Genomic DNA, 6,003 nt, shown 5'->3' with positions numbered 1-6,003 from the left:
CGACGATCCGGGGCGGGGGAAGAAAGAGGCGGCGGCGGCGGCGGCGGCAGCGGTGGAGGAGGGGTGGAATAGAACGTTGCAAACAAGCCGCCGCGGCGGATAGAACGTTGCGGGGTTCGATCGAACGTTGCGGCAGCGTGGGAAGGCGGTGGGGTGTGTGGGGAAGCGTTCTTTGTTGTTGTAGAACGTTGGGCGATTGCGGCGGAATGTTGCAACGGCGGAGCTGCAAGAAAGGGATCGCGCGCGGGGGGTTGGGGGGAGTAAGACGGTATCTACGCGCGATCGGATACTTTTAAGATCGTAAACCCCCCCCCCCGCTATTGCGGTCCCCAGGGCGCATGCGTACATGCTCAAGGCTAGAGGCAGCTGGGGTGTGCTTGGGACGGGAGTGGTGACAGCTCAAACGGTAGAAGGAGCCCCCTGAATACTACTTGACTGGCGGGGCGGATGTGGGGCGGGAGAGAGAGCAGATAGGAGCCCGGTTCGGTGAACCGCTTAGCTCGGCGCAACAACTCGAAGCTGCGCATGCAAGGCTGCCATCTCAAGCGCGGTTTGCTAAGAATCAAGGGCCATTGTAGTCGATAAGACTTAAGGAGTAAACCAGCGAAGGCTCCGGCTGTGCTGCGTTTCGCCTCCCACCCTTTCCTGCTGCCACGGAGCATGCTCTACGGAGAATATTTGCTCGAGCTGCCAGCCTGTGGACGCTTAATGTGGGCGCGGGCCCCGCAGGACAGAGTCGCAGTTGCTTCCGAGTTAGCGGCCGTGGGGTGGCGGGCTCGGTGCGTGTATACTCGGAAAAGCAGCGTCCACTGCGTTAGGTGCGAGCTTGCTCCAACCCGCCATCCGTGACTAGCTCCCGGGATCTGGTACCCAGACGCTGTTTTAGTCTACTAAAATGGAATTATCAGCGCAAAAGCCGTGTCTTGACCTACTTTCCACAAATTAATCCGCTGTTACGTCGCGTGAGTCGTCAGCAAAACTCTTTTGTCCCAGACCGGAGCGGGGAGGGGTCTCCCCAGAGACTCCTGAATGGCTGCAGGTTCCCCGTCCCTAATTTATTCCACTAAAAAGCGCGCGGGGTGTGTGTGTGTGTGTTAACGACGCAGAGAGGCGAAACTTGCTTCTTTTTTGCATGTTTACTTTGGCAGTCGATTCTGTTAAATTGTAATAAGCCCTTTTCCTAAGGAAGCGGGCGTGCCTGTCTGCCTTGTTAGGACTGCAGCTTTCCTTCCAGCGATCTCAGGCGGCTCGGATCCTGTAGCTTGACATCCAGCAAGCCTGGCGATTCAGTTGTCAAAGGGCTACAAAACAACCAGCGGGGGGGGGGGGAGGCCTCTCTTGAGCCGTGGTAGGCCAGAAGAAGTCACGCGATTAAGACGCATTTACCAATAAAGGCTTCCGGGGGCGGGCTTACTCTCTTTGAGTGGCAGGAGGAAGGGAATTCTTGTTTGCTTGTTTTCAGGCATCGTGAGAGCCAAATTGCGAGCTTGAGTGAGGAGGGAAACTCCATGCAAAATTGCATGTCAATCCCGCAGCAGCAGCTCCCAGTCACCAGTCTGGCTGCTGGGTTCTGGATTAGTTGTACAGTAGTTTCTGGGTCACCTTCAAAGGTAGCCCCACGTAGAGCGCATTGATTGGGGGAGCTTCTTAATTATTTTTCTCTGTTATTACGTGGTTATTATGGGAAGCTGTCTTACCGAGTCTGACCATTGGTCCCTTCTGACTCCATTAGTCCCTTCTGACCCCATTAGTCCCTTCTGACCCCTAGGGATGATGGGAGTTGTAGTTCAACAAAAGTCAAACAAGTTTTGAGAAACACGGCTCTAGGTCAATATTGTCCACACTGACAGGCAGTAGCTCTTTGGAGACATTCACACCTTTACCTGGAGATGCCAGGGATTGAACCTGGGACCTTCAAGATGCTCTACCACTAAGCTACAGGCCTTCCCCAAGTGGGTCTCTCTTCCCTGCAGTTCAGGACTGACAGCCTTGTGACATCACCTACAGCCTTGTGACATCACCTGCTCTTTTTGGCCTGGATCCCTTCCAGTCAGGATTCAGGCCTCATCATGGGACTGAAACTGCCTTGGTCGCACTGGTTGATGATCTCCGGTGGGCTAGGGACAAAGGTGAGAGCTGTTTCCTAGTTCTGCTGGATCTCTCAGCGGCCTTTGACACCATCAACCATAACATCCTTCTGGACCGTCTTGAGGGGATGGGAGCTGGGGGCACTGTCATACAGTGGTTCCGCTCCTTCCTCCTGGACCGTGTTCAGAAAGTGGTGGTGGGGGATGAGTGTTCAGACCCCTGGGCTCTCACTTGTGGGGTGCCTCAGGGTTCTGTCCTCTCCCCCATGCTTTTCAACATCTACATGCAGCCGCTGGGAGAGATCATCAGGAGGTTTGGGCTGGGTGTTCATCAGTATGCAGATGATACCCAGCTCTACCTCTCTTTTAAATCAGAACCAGTGAAGGTGGTGAAGGTCCTGTGTGAGTGTCTGGAGGCGGTTGGAGGTTGGATGGCGGCTAACAGATTGAGGTTGAATCCTGACAAGACAGAAGTACTGTTTTGGGGGACAGGGGGCGGGCACGTGTGGAGGATTCCCTGGTCCTGAATGGGGTAACTGTGCCCCTGAAGGACCAGGTGCGCAGCCTGGGAGTCATTTTGGACTCACAGCTGTCCATGGAGGCACAGGTCAAATCTGTGTCCAGGGCAGCTGTTTACCAGCTCCATCTGGTACATAGGCTGAGACCCTATCTGCCTGTGGACTGCCTCGCCAGAGTGGTGCATGCTCTGGTTATCTCCCGCTTGGACTACTGCAATGCGCTCTACGTGGGGCTACCTTTGAAGGTGACCCAGAAACTACAACTAATCCAGAACCCAGCAGCCAGACTGGTGACTGGGAGCTGCTGCTGAGACCATATAACACCAGTCTTGAAAGGCCTACATTGGCTCCCAGTATGTTTCCGAGCACAACTCAAAGTGTTTAAAGCCCTAAATGGCCTTTAAAGCCCTAGACGGTCTTGGTCCAGTATATCTGAAGGAGTGTCTCCGCCCCCATCATTCTACCCAGACACTGAGTTCCAGCACCGAGGACCTTCTGGCGGTTTCCTCAATGCGAGAAGCCAAGTTACAGGGAACCAGGCAGAGGGCCTTCTCGGTAGTGGCACCCGCCCTGTGGAACGCCCTCCCACCAGATGTCAAAGAGAACAGCAACTACCAGACTTTTAGAAGACATCTGAAGGCAGCCCTGTTTAGGGAAGCTTTTAATGTTTGATGTATTACAGTATTTTATATTTTTTGGGAAGCCGCCCAGAGTGGCTGGGGAAGCCCAGCCAGATGGGTGGGGTATAAATAATAAATTATTATTAATTATTATTATTATAGTAGATTTGCATATCCTAATCTGCTCATGTGACTTCATGTTTCCTTGGTTCCATAGTAGTTCTGAGTTTCAGGTCCCTCATGAGAGCAGCTCCAAAGTGATTGCTTTGAATAATGTTTAGATCAGGGATAGAGAACATGTAGCTTTCCAGGTGTTGAACTGCAGCTCCATTCATCCCTGACCGTTGGCTAAGCTTTGGGAGGTGATGGGAGTTGTAGTCCCAAAGTCTGGGTGGGTACCAGGCTGCGGAAGGCTGCCGTACATTTTGGAAACAATTCCAGCAAAATAAAATAACTTCCCTTTCTGTCACTGTCAGGAGTGAGCCAGCAGTAAATCACACTGGCAAGTTGGAGTTAACTCTTTATTAGGAAAAACATGATCTGCATAGGAGTGTCAGGCCTAATGAGCACAGCGACTCATCTCCTGCAGGTCTTGCTCTCCACGAAGCAGTTGCTGAGACTGTAGGTGACCACCTTCCCACAGCTGCTAAAGTCCCCCCCCTCTCTTCCCCAAGCAATTGGAGACTATGTATGTGTGTCACCAGTATCTCCTCTGCCCTTTTCATACCTCTCCTGGTTCTGGGAGACCAAAGGGGAGGGAAGCTTGTTGAAGCAGACCCTACACTGGCCCCTAGTACGTTTCCGAGCACAATTCAAAGTGTTGGTGCTGACCTTTAAAGCCCTAAACGGCCTCGGTCCAGTATACCTGAAAGAGCGTCTCCACCTCCATCGTTCTGCCCAGACACTGAGGTCCAGTGCAGAGGGCCTTCTGGTGGTTCCCTCGCTGCGAGAAGCCAAGTTACAGGGAACCAGGCAGAGGGCCTTCTCGGTAGTGGCACCCGCCCTGTGGAACGCCCTCCCACCAGATGTCAAAGAGAAAAATAACTACTAAACTTTTAGAAGACATCTGAAGGCAACCCTGTTTAGGGAAGCTTTTAATGTTTAATAGGTTATTGTATTTTAGTGTTTTGTTGGAAGCCGCCCAGAGTGGTGGGGGTATAAATAATAAATTGTTGTTGTTAATATTATCTCTGCCTCTTGGCCTCTCTCCTGCCTCCTCTCCTGCTTCAGCTTCTGCCTCTCATTTTGTACTGCTCTCTACCAAAGACTCCCCCTGCTCACTAAGCCCTGTTACCCCTTCAGCTTCCGACACCACCTCTTCCCAGTCTTCTCTCTCTTCTCCCTCTGACCACTCATCACTGTCCGGGCTCTGAGCCTTCTTCCCTTAGTGGTTCTCCAGACGGTCCCTCCCATCAATGCTCAGCATCCAACCAGTCTTTGACGCCATCCAGTTTTCCCCAGCAGAGCTTGTCTTGGGCTGTAACATCTTATTCCAAAGGCGAAAGCATCCTCTGCAGCTCATGCTGACCACACTGCCAAACATTGTGGGCATCAGATCACTCCCATCTGCTACAGCTTGGAATCCACAGTGCGAATCTAGAAGGGATGTCCAACTTTGGTGGATACATTTAATCAGTTGTGTGACGATGAGGACAGAAGAACAAAGAGGATCTACTTTCCTGTCCACCCTCCCTCACAGCACTTCTGAATTTTTAAATTTATTTTAAATGTTTGTTGCTTTTCTACAAAGCACTCTTGGTGGTGTGTAACAAAGCTAAACTAAAATGACCAACAAAAGAAATAAAACCATTTACAAAAAACAAAATCCAGCACAGCAAGGAAATTATTGGCAAGAGCTAGAGCAAAAAACCCCAAACACAAATCAGCAGATACTTTGTCCGCGAAGGGGTTGGAAAACAGGTTTGTCTTCATTTTCTGGTAAAACATGAATAGTTAAGAGAGTAAAGAATCTTCTCTGGGAAGATTCTTCCACAATATAGGTTCTACCACTGAGAAGACCCTCCACCATTCAGTGAAGCCACACACCTTCCTAAAGGATGTTACAGTTGCTGAGGTTTCATAGAGTTGTAGAGTTTGAGGAGACTCAAAGGGTCATCTAGGTGACAGGACCATCTAAGCTCTGCTTAAAAGCCTCAAATGAAGGAGAATCCATAACCTTCTACGGGAGACTCCTCCACTGTCCCTGGTCCTGAGAGCAAGGTAGGAAGAAGTGGGAGGATGTTCTCCCTAAGGCATGCTAGGCTGAAGACTGCTCAGGGTTTAAAGGTACAGTGGTACCTCGGATTAAGTACTTAATTCATTCCAGAGGTCTGTTCTTAACCTGAAACTGTTCTTAACCTGAAGCACCACTTTAGCTAATGGGGCCTCCTGCTGCCACCGTGCCACCGGAGCACGATTTCTGTTCTCATCCTGAAGCAAAGTTCTTAACCAGAGGGTTAGTGGAGTCTGTAACCTGAAGCGTATGTAACCCGAGGTGCCACTGTAATTACAACCACCCTGAATTCGGTCCAGTAGCTTGGTGGCATCCTGGACAGCTGTGGCAATACAAATACCTTCTTTTTGTGGTCTTTTCTGTTGGAATAATCAGGCCATGAAATTCTATACAAGCTGCCCATCTTCAAGGGCAGCCCCCGCATAGAGGACATTGTAGTAGTCCAGTCTACAGATTGGTGTATAAGTATTTTTACTTAGAAAGCAAGTGACTATTGGACAGCGCCTGCCCCATCCCAATGATCTCAACACCAAAGCTCTACGGTG

The sequence above is a fragment of the Podarcis erhardii genome (assembly GCF_964252035.2).
Source record: "Podarcis erhardii genome assembly, chromosome: 7".
Taxonomy (NCBI): Eukaryota; Metazoa; Chordata; class Lepidosauria; order Squamata; family Lacertidae; genus Podarcis; species Podarcis erhardii.
The sequence above is the reverse complement of the archived record's forward strand: the minus strand, read 5'-3'. Positions refer to the sequence as shown.